This window comes from Castor canadensis, chromosome 14, assembly GCF_047511655.1.
Source record: "Castor canadensis chromosome 14, mCasCan1.hap1v2, whole genome shotgun sequence".
NCBI lineage: Eukaryota > Metazoa > Chordata > Mammalia > Rodentia > Castoridae > Castor > Castor canadensis.
The window spans coordinates 29,481,284-29,493,125 of NC_133399.1; the positions used below are offsets into that span (position 1 = coordinate 29,481,284).

At 34.4% G+C, this 11,842-nt stretch overlaps 2 pseudogenes; one reads left to right on the forward strand and one right to left on the reverse strand.

Moving 5' to 3' along the window:
* Positions 1-1,322: 1,322 nt before the first annotated feature.
* Positions 1,323-1,389, forward strand: LOC141417089 (small nucleolar RNA Z39; annotated as a pseudogene).
* A 1,187-nt stretch (positions 1,390-2,576) lies between these two features.
* Positions 2,577-11,443, reverse strand: LOC109702379 (olfactory receptor 7D4-like; annotated as a pseudogene).
* Between the last annotated feature and the right edge of the window lie 399 nt (positions 11,444-11,842).

The window sequence follows — 11,842 nt, forward strand, 5'->3', positions numbered from 1 at the left end:
TAATCACCAAAGGGAGATTACTTCCTATGAGAAGAAAGCTCACTTTAATTGGTTGGAGGCCCAGGATGCTGAAGAACAGCTGCAGTATCTTAGGCAAGTCAACGCCAACAACAGACAAAAGTTAATGGAAATGGAGTTGGAATTGAAACTTTTAGAAGAAGATCCAAATGCATTTGGGATTTCAAATGCAGCATGTGGCGGGAAGCATTTTCCACGTGGTCCCTCACCATTGGCTCAACCTTCATCTGAAAGGAGAGCGTTCCTCTCTCCTATTGTGTTGGAAGGTCCACTCAGACCTCCACCTTTGCTTCAGCAGGGAGGAGGAAAAGACTCAAGAAGCCCTGGTAATCCACTGGAACATCACACTAGCAAGGAAAGAGGGGACTGGAGCTGTGATGGGCTGACTGGCCATCACTGAGCACCTCCTGAGAATGGGTCGCTGTGTCCTCCATGCAAACAGGAGAGAAGGATGATCATCCCTCCATCAGGACAACCATTTACTGACCCAGCTCGTCCTCCACATAATTCAAATGTGCCTGTTGAATGCAAGGTAGTGGGCCCTGGTTTTGTTCCTCCAGTCAGAGTTCCCTTGTACCCAATGAGAAATGTCTGTTGACTGAGTGGTTTCCCCAGTCATCTTCCCCCCAAGAGCTGGATGTCCCCCCACTGTATCCACATTACCAAAGTGGAAGTGAGTATTCTGCAGGTTGATTCCACCTTCAAATGATCCTGCTCTTGAACTTCAAAAACCAGGAGAAGAAACCTTGCAACATTAGGATCTTCTTCCAAAGTACTTCGGACTGCTCTCTTGTTTTCAATTTAAATTCCTGCTATTACCTACTTGTCATACTTTACCTTAAATTGAAGATTAATAGAATTATAATTCTCAGAATAGTATTATGCAGATGATTTAACTATGAATCCTATTATATTATTTCCATTATATTTTATCTAGATGGTATATTTTATTTTCATTTAAATCTAGATAGCATAAATATTTTAATTTGATTATTTAATCCTCTATTACATAAACATTAATTGCAGTGTTATGTATGTAACTTGCAGTGGGGATATTTTAAACCCCAGCAGCTTTGCCTTCATGCCAAGAATTATATTTACTATAATTGTAGACCAGAGAAAAAGGAAGATCTCTTTTGAAAATATTTTTGATCTCTGTCTCAGTTTCAGCTTAAATTACTACTGTTTTTAGTCATTACATTTTACCTCAAAAAAAAAAAAAACTTCACCTCAAACTGAAGGTTAATAGAATTATAATTGTCAAGATGGTATTTTATAAATTTATGATTTAAATACGAATCTTTTTGCATATGATGAAGCAAATCAGTAGGAATAAAGTCATGATACTGTATACGCTTTCTAAAATATGTAAGAATCTTTTTATTTCAATTCTGCTTTATTTTCATTTAATTTGGACAGTATAACTATTTTAACTAGTTTATTTAATCCACTGTTGCAGAAATAATAATTGGAGTTTTATGGATGTAGTCTTGTAGTGGGTTTTAGTTTAAACTCCAGTCTGTGTCTTTATGCCAAAAAATCTGTTTACTGTATTGCAGACCAATGTGAAAGTGATATCTCTTTTTAAGGTATTTTGACTCTAGTTCATTTTCAGTTTAAATTAACTACTGTTATTTAGTCATTATACTTTATGTGAAATTGAAGCTTAATTGAATTATAATACACAAGATACTATTTTATACATATATATATAATTTAAATATGAATTTATTTTATTTATGTGATACATTTTATTATCATTTGTTCTAGATTGTATAACTATTCTAATTTGATTATTTAATCTACTATGCAAAAAAACTTGGAGTTATGAACGTAATCTTTTGGTGAGGTATTTTCTTTATCCCAGGAAATGCATTTACTCTAATTGTAGACAAATGTGAAAATAAAATCTTCTTTCAAAGTGAAAAAAAAAAAAGAAAAAGGGGTAAAGAAAAGAAAAGATGAACTCCAAAGAATGTAGCAACACCATTTCAGTTACTCTAGGCCATGTATCACTTTGAGTCATAGAACACACTAACATTCACAGCTAGGTTCCTGTTTTCATGTTGAAAATAAAACCATTATTCTGAACAGCATTGTAGAATAGCAAAGCTATTATACTCCAGGTTCTTATTAATACCAGTCTTAGTTATTTCAAAAGTTGTACCATTGAGAGAAATTGTCTCAAAGAAATGTTTTTAGGATTAGATAAATTCACTATAAAATTAAATTCAGATGATTAACATTCAAGCAGAACATTTTTGAGAGAACCATGTCAGCATTGGATATAAATGCTTCAAACCATGATGGAATTATCAGCAATTTCTGCAAGAATACAGGCCAAACTTCAAACTTTTGGAAGGAAAATATTGTAAAGGTGGTACTATGCGAAATATTGAGGAGAAACAAACAAACAAATATGCAAAATGAAAGTCATAGAAGCTTTGGGAACATGTGAAATTAAATGCATCATTTAGTACAGAAAATGTGAGGGTTTCAGAATCCATATTTGCTACAAGGGGACACAACATTCTCTTAGTTCTGAGTTCATTGGTCCATCAAGGACAAGAGGCTGCTCTGCTGAGGAGTCTTACCAGGGCTCCCTTCACATCCTCATTCCTTAGGCTGTAGATGAAAGGGTTTAGCATGGGGGTGACAATGGTGTACATTGCAGAGGCAACAGAGATTTCCTGAGATGAATGGGCCACACTGGAACTGAGGTAAACCCAAAGTCCTGTGCCATAGAACAAGGAGATCACACAGAGGTGAGACCCACAGGTGGAAAATGCCTTATATTTGTTTTCAGTGGAGGACATCCTCACCAAGGAAGAGACAATCTGAGAGTAAGAGAAAAGGATCCCTGACATAGAAAACACACCCACCAGGGAAGTCACCAGATACAGGCAGATGTTATTGATGAAGGTATCTAAACTGGTAACCTTTAGAAGCTGAGCCAGATCACAGAAGAAATGTGGAATTTCAGTGCCAACAGAGAAGGTGGGTAGCATCAGTAACAGAATATGAAGCATGGAGATGAAGAACGTGACAAGCCAACACAGTAGAAAGAGAAGCCCACAAAGTTCAGGGCTCATAATAACTGTGTATTTCAGGGGATGACAAATGGCCACAAATTGGTCAATTTCCATTACAGTCAGTAGGAAATTATCCATTCCAACAAAAATCATAAATAAATATAACTGAGTGAGGCATGCCATGTAGGAAATAACTTTGCTCTGTGCGTGAATATTCACCAGCATCTTTGGGACTGTGGTAGAAATGAAACAGATGTCAACAAAGGACAAGTTACAGAGGAAGAATTACATGGGGGTGTGGAGGTGTGAATCAGAACTGGCAGCCAGAATGATGAGCAGGTTCCCAAGGACTGTGACCAGGTAAAAGAAGAGGAACATTGCAAAGAGGATGGGCTGAAGTTGAGGATCCTCTGAGAGGTCTTGGAGAAGGAATTGTGTTTTCTCTTGTGTGGTTTCCTGCTTCTATGTCATGAGTAGGTCTTCTGTGGTAGGATAAAAAAAACAATGTCCAAAGAAGTACCACCTGGCATCTCACATAGTTATCAGTTTACAATATCATTTTGGATTGATGTCCTTCACTCTCTATTGAGTCTGGCCCATGGTTGATTTACTTAACCAGTTGGTAGCTTATTGTTTCTCTTCAATATTTATAATCATTACACTAATTTTGACAATGTGAGTTTTCACAATAATTAGATAATTCATGTATTTTCCTGAAAATTTCTGTACTTCATTAGAATACCCCAACAATAGTCACTTAACCTGAATTTTTGATACAAACGTGATTCTATGTTCTGCCATATAACTCAGTGGGTGTTTTTTTTTTCTTAAAAATGTGATTTTTAAAATTTAGAAATGCCTTTGCTCATTGTATGGGTCTCAGTAAATGATAACTACCTTTATTATTAGTGATTTATTATTATTGATATCATTTTTAATTATAACTATTTTGATAATGTAGAACTGTGTGCAACTTAGTGATGCATACCTGTAATCACAGGTATTTGGGAGGGAGGCAGAGGAGTAGCAATTTCAAGGCCTGTCTGAATAGTGTCAGGCCTGTCAGTGTCAGCTGAGCTGGAACTGAACAACTTACTGAAACCCTTTGTCATTTTTTAAATAAAAAGTTCTGAAGATATAACTCAGTGGTAGAGAGCTTACCTAGCATTCATGTGGCCCTAAATTAAATCCACAGTGCTGAAAAAACTTGGGTTTTATATATAGGCTTCCTTGAATAAAATTTTGGTGTACCAAAGTTGTGAAATTGAGAAAATTATTTAATGTCTCTTAACTGAAAACATCTCAACTGTCGGTTAGAGGTATGAAATGTTCATTAAATGGTAGTATATGTTGTACTGTAAATCTTGTGATACATTAGATATGTCGCACTTTTGAAATCCTGAAGTTCTTTCCTTTATATCTCAACAGATGTGACTTCGTAGGCTATTATTAATCAACATGACTTTGAACCATGAGAGACCTCACAGATACAATTCTTTTCATCATGAATACAACAGGTTTGTTACCTCTTTTGATTGCCATATAGCATTTTTAATTACTGAAACTCTCTATGGTTTCACTTTCAGTGAATGCCTGCTAGGAGAATTTCTACAAGAAGAATAAACAATGTGGACTGCATATTCAAGAGGAAGACACACTGACATTAAAATCAAACACCAGGGGTGGGGATGTAGTGCAGGGGTAGAACACTTGCTGGCATACACAAAGTCTTGGATTCAAATCATACAGCCCTGAAAAATCAAATAAAATGCAAATATATGAGTATTCTCGTATATTCCTGCTGTTGACTGGGTATGCATTACATTAAAAGCAGAAGTGTTTATGGTAAAAATAATTATAAAAATTGATAATGATATTGAAATATTATATCCTATAAAAGGCCAAACAAAGGCACAAAATTGTCTGGATATATAACCAGGTGGTAGAATATTTGCCCATCATGCACAAGGGAATAGCTTAGATTCACAGTAACACACAGGCACACACCACTAAAGGCTTACAGTCTATATTGCAAACATGTTCACCAGTACAAATGGCAAAATATTGTTAATTACTTAAACATAGAGAAACATCATCAAGGACAATTTTATTCTGTGAAAGTAAGTAGTAGAGACATCTCTGAAATAAGAACATTTTAGCTGAGGAAATAAAGATGGATCTGTACAGATGGTGAGTTGGTATAGAAGGGATTGGAGGCCACTGTGATGGGGATAAGAGGATCAAAGTCAGTAGGACAAAATATCTGAGGACGATATTAGAGCTCCCTCTAATTGTTCTTGTTTTCCTTTCACATTGGCAAACTTATGTTTATTTTTAGGTCTATGGGTATGAAAGTTTTAACTTATCATATGAGTTTTCAGGGAGTTTCTTGGAGTGTCTCATCTAGTAAGTGGTGGAAAAATAAAATAATGGATGGAAGATAATAATTAAAACAAAATTAATAACAATAACATAATACATATTCATGACTTTCACATCCCTTAGTATAGTCACAAAATCGAACACTAAAGTTCAAAGAAATATATTCACATCTATTTTAAAAAAATAACATTGATGAACATGTAGTATGAATTATAATGGGTAACTGCTTGGCATTTGGATACTAATTAACATTATTAATTACAAAATTTGTTCATGAATATAAGTCCTTACACAGGAGAAAAAATATGTTTGTGAATGATCAATAGTTATTTCTGTGGTGAGCTTCAGTGGCTAAAATTCTTATTAAACAAAGACACCAAGGACAATTTTTCCAACCCAGTAAAAGATAGCTGTTTTCAAACAATAGCCAGCAGTAAAAGTAACATTAAAAACCTGAATATTACTCCTCCAACTTCAATACTGTGATTCTCGTGAATAGTTAAAGGGATTGGTAATATGAAAAAGGCAATTGGGACACGTTTTGAGCATTGTAAATCAAGATGTTACTGGTAGAATCTATTGTGGAAACTAAGGTGAAATGAGAACTTATAAGGGCTAATCAGCAAAGCAAATCTGACAGAAAATAGATAGGTAATATAAATGTTGGAACAAATTGCACAGCACCCTCTACATATTAAGTCTTTGGTGAGTTGTAATAATTAAATAATTATATTCAGGCAATCTAGCCACTACAATTTACAAAAGTGTAGACAAGAATTTGGGACTCCAGAAAATAACACCAGTTCAAAAGAGGCTCTAGAATGCAAGAGTGAGAAAAGAAAAGAGATGAAGGCTGGAAAAGACAGGTTTCAATGGAAATTCCTTTGAAATTCCTTTAAAATTGAATTACTTCACCATCATAGATTGAAATAATACCTGCCTTCCTTCCACATTCTAATTATTATACAAATGTCAAGTACCACATTGTCTCTTACTTGCTTTTTTATTTCCCCAACCCTCACAGGTACAAACCAGCTCTCTCTACTGGCTGTAACTGAAGCTTCCTCTTCCCTTGCATCTGTCTGTAGGAAGACTGCATGGGTTTTCACGTAGGCAGAGACCAGAGAATTAGAGTTAAGGGGTAAAAGTGGCCAAATTGTAGTCTTATTATCTTAAAACTGAATTCTCTGAGCTCTTCATTAAGTAAATTGTTCTATTGTCTTTTCAGTCACAAAACAATTAAGATCTCTTGGGATAAAAAGAAGAGTGCACAGTAGAGTTTTTTCACCCAATTTGGGTAGCACAGAGTGAGATATATGTGTTTTGTCCAAGGAGAAACTATTGTTTTCTTTAGTTTTATTTCAAAGTCACAAAGTTGACTCTAAGTAATGTTTACCTCTTATGTTGAACAAATGATAAGAACCAGCTCTCTGTTTAACACCTCCTTAGAAGAATCTTTGAAGATTTTATTACACATTTTGTGTTCACAATGTTATGTAGGATAATTCTTTCTTTTCATTTTATCTCACATCTGCTTTAAAATTCCATTTATTTTTAAATTGTCAGAAAAAGATTTATGTGTTTATCATTTGCAACATGATATTCAAAAGTATTATACATTGTACAGTGGTTAAATCTACAAATGTAATATCACATCACCTCACATAGTGATAAATTTGAGGGGAGAAGAAAAAATCTACTTAACATTTTTCAACAAAACAATATATCATCATTAGCCAGAGTGTTCATGCTGCACAATTTATCATTAAACTTATGCCTCATGTCTAACTGGAATTTTGTGTCACTTGCCCAACATTTCCCCAGCTCTGTCCAACTCTACTCTTTTCTGTATGGTCATTCTAACATAAGTTCCAACCAATGCTAAACATGGATTCATTTTTCTCTACATTCTTATCAACAAAAATCTTTGGTTTCTTCAAAACTGATACTGTAATATGATATGGTAGTTTTGAAATGCATTTTTCCTATGACCAGTGATGTTAAGAGTTTTAAAAATATACTTGTTGGCAATTTTTAAGCTTTTTTGAAGAAATGGCAGTGCAGATGTTTGTCCATTTTAAAATTAGGTTATTTGTCTTATTATCATTGAGTAGTTTGATTTCCTTATATTATCAGATGTTAATGCCTAATCAAAAATTACAGCTTACAAAATTTATCTCCCACTCTGTTGGTTGTCTCTTCATTTTTTGGTACTATACCTAAGTCCTTTAGTTTGATATAATCCATTTCATTGTTTTTACTTTTCTTGTCAATGCTCTGAGGATATAGCCAAAAACTCATTCCCCAGACCAAGGTTATTGAGTTTTCTGTCTTGTAACAGATTTATATGCTCAGATCATTTAACCCTTAAGTCCATTTTGAGTTTGTTTTTGTAGATGGCATGAATTAAGGCACTACTTTTATTCTGGATATGCTTATTAACATTTCCTAACATCATTTTTCATTACAGAGACCGAATTTTAGTAATTATGTCTTCTTGGATTATAGTAAACAATAAGTATACTCTAAATTCATAGATTTTTTTCATGTGCCATCTCTTTTGTTTCATTGGTGTTAGCATCTGTTTTTATCTCAGTGTATTAATGCTTTTGTCATTGGAACTTTGAATTATGCTTTAAAGTCAACTAGTATAATGCTTTCAGCTTTCATCTTTTTTTTTTGTGATACTGTGGCTTGAATTCAGGGCCTTAACCTTGAGCCACTCCACCAAACCTGTTTTTTTAATGGGTTTTTCGAGATGAGGTCTTGAGAACTGTTTGCCCAGGGTGACTTTGAGCCACAATCCTCCTGATCTCTGCCTCCTGAGCAGATAGGATGACAGAGTCAGCCACTGGCATCCAGCTCAGCTTTGGTCTTTGTAGTGAAGTTTACTTTCATGATTCTTGTGTCTTTTTTGCTCCCTATGAAATTTTGGATTCGTCTCCTATAATATTAAACAATGGCATTACAATTTTGGGGGGATTACACTGAATCTAGAGAACGATGTGGGAAGCTTGAATATTTTTATAGTATTAAATCTTCTAATTAATATATGTTTTCTATCTTGCCATTTATCTGTTTCTGAAATTTCTTTTGCTATTGTTTTATAATTTGTATTGTAGTATTTATTTACAATCTTGCATAAATTTATTTATATTTTGTTCTAGAACTGCTGAAAATTGAATTTTCATTTTTTTCAAAGATTTCATTTTTGTTCTGTAGAAACAATAACAGTATGGGACCTTGATATCTGTTCTTAATTTATTGAATTTTATTATTTCCCTTGTTCAATTCCCTAGAAATTGAAGAAAAAATTGACACTAATATCAGATGCTTAGCAACATGATAGGGAAGGGGATCATACCCCTCATTCATCCTTTAAGCAGAAGAGAAAAGATTTGTTGTGCTCTTCAGCCTCAGAATCTTCAAAGTTCTAGTTGTATGCAGGAGACTCACCATCTTCACATCCAGCAGTCACAGAAGAAGGGGCCTCATATACTTCCCAGCCTGCTCAGTGGGACTGTGGCAGAGAACCATCCAAAGAGAAGTCTTAAAATGAAACCTTCTGCCCATGGAACTGGAAGAGGAATTTTGAAAAGTTTTAAGTTAAAACTGAAAGTATTTATTTTAAAATAAGGAATGAAATCATGTTGTATGCATTTCTCATTCTTATTTAAAATAGAGCTTGAAGTCAAAGCCAAAAATAAAAAAGGGATAAATAAAAGAGATACAAATACAAATAGGAGAAAAATAAGACAAAATATTATTTGGAAATAATATGATCCTTTACTTAAAAATCTTAAGCTGTTCACTAGAAAACTCTGAGAGGTAATAAACATTTTCATCAGGATACATACTAAATATACAGAAATAAGTAACTTTTGTATATACCATAATAAATGTGATGAGAAAGAAAGCAGGGAAAATTCCATTCACAATAGCTTCAATAAACTGAAATTCCTAGGAATAATCCAAATCAAGGCAAAACTACAAACCAATGGAAAATACAATACTCTTAAGAAAGGAATTAAGGAATACACTTAAAGATGGAAAAACCTACCAAATTCGTGGAATGGCAAAATTAACATTGTCAAAATGGCTATACTACTGAAAGCAATCTGTAAATTCATTGCAATCCCCATTCAAATTCCTATGTGATTGTTCAAAGAAACAGAAAAAGAAAAACAGTTCTATTCTTCAAATGGAAACACAAAAGACCCCAATTGTCAAAAGCAATTGTGAACCAAAGAGGTATGCTGGAGGGATCACAATGGCATTCATTAAGTTATACTACAGAGTTAGTGACAAAACAGAATACTATTGGATTAAAATCAGACATGTAGAGCAATGGAATAGTGGACCCAGAAATAAACCCATGCAGCTAAAGCTGCCTAAATCTAAATAAATGTGACAAAATCATACATTGGAGAAAAGGCATCCTCTTCCACAAATAGTAATGGGAAAACTTGAAAACCTAGGTAGAATAGCAAATCTATATCTATATCTCACCATGAACAAAAATCAATTTAAATTGGATCACAAACCTTAACCTGAGGACTGAAACATTGAAAGTACTAGAGGAAAACCTAGAAAATTGCTTTAAGGTACATGCATAGATAATTATTTCTGAATAGGATTCCAGCTGCTCCAGAAAAAAGAGCAAAAACTGACAAATGGGTTTCCATAAACTTCAAAAGCAGCTGCATATCAAATGAAGTAAATTAACAGAGTGAACAGACAGTCTAAGAATGGGAGAAAATCTTTACAATAAACCATCTGATAAGAGACTAATATCCAGTTTATACAAAGACTGTCAATAATTAAATACCTAAAGAACAAATAACACAATTCCCTGTGGGCAAATTAATTGAGCAGGCAAAATGGCTATGATAAAGAAACCAAACAACAATAAATCATGGTGAACATATTGGAAAATTGGAATTTTTAAGCAATGTTGGTTGGAATGTAAACTAGTTCATTCAATAAGGAAATCGATATAGAGATGCCTTAAAAAACTACCATATGATATTGATAAACCACTCCTGGGTATATACTGGAAAGAAATCAGTCAACATACAATAGAGAAAATTGCATACACTTTTGTATTTCTGGCATTATTCACAATAGCCTCATCATGGGACCAGCCTAGGTGCCCAATGATGGATGACTGGAAGAAAATGTGAGACATGCACAAACACACATATGCACATATGTACCTATATATGTGAGGATATGTATGTATATTGTAAATATACATATATGTGTGTGTATGTATATGTTTATATGTAATGCAGGGTTATTCAGCCATAAACAGATAGAATTGGAGAACATCATGTTAAGTGAAATAAGCCAAACATAGACAAATGTATTTTTCCTCTCATATGTGCAATCTAGAACTAAATAAAAAAGATTTGAAAGCAGAAGGAGGAACTGTGGGGAACTGGATGCTGGATGGAGAATAGAATGGGAACAGAGGGTGATCAACGGTGAATATTTTTCAAAGCGCATACAATGAAAGCATGAAAACATCAAAAGAAAATTCATTCTTTTGTATAATCAATTCAAACATTAAGGTAAAAAGGAGCCTAATAAGGAAGTAAAAGTGGAAGGGAAAGAGTGGGGGTAGAAAATAGAGGACAAGGTAATAGAAGTGGTGAATATGTTCAAAGTACATTTTATACATGTATGGAAATGTTACAACTGAAAACCTTTACTTTGAAAGATTACTATGTGATTTAAAAAGGGAAGAATTCTCTGGCTTTTTCTTTGTGGTACAAGAGATTGAACCCAGTGGCTCATATATATTGGGTGAACACTCTAGTACTTGAATCAAGCTACCCGTACTGCTTTCATTTTTTTCCTTTTTTGGTGACACTGGGGTCTGAAATCAGTGCTTCATTCTTGCTAGGCAGGTGATCTGCCTATGCTTGGCCTTTCTTCCAGCTCTTCTCCTTGCAGTTTTATACCTCCAAGTCCAAAGACACCTCTTTTTTACTGGATAAAGGAGCCATTCCCTAAAATTAGTGTAATCCAGAATAATGGGTGTGATTGGACTAGGACACATAGACTACATTGCAAGAATTGGATTCCCTGCAGAAAGAACCAAAAGGAGCTTCCATATGGGAACAGAGGATGAGCATTTGGAAAAAGTCAGAGACTTTTGTTTGCATTTGTAAACCCATGGCAAGCAGTGGTTATGTATCACCCCACCCCAGTTTATAGTTCTTAATTTAAATTTTCTGCACTTCCAGAGCTGAGACGTGTGGTAGAAACAGCTGTTTCTACAGCATCTCCTGTGCCCACAGGCATAAAGCAGAGTGATATAGTGGCAGCATGGTCATAAAAACATGTTCTACACACTCAGATGACTGGAATGGCTCTTTCACTCACCAGATTGATAGGTGTGGATT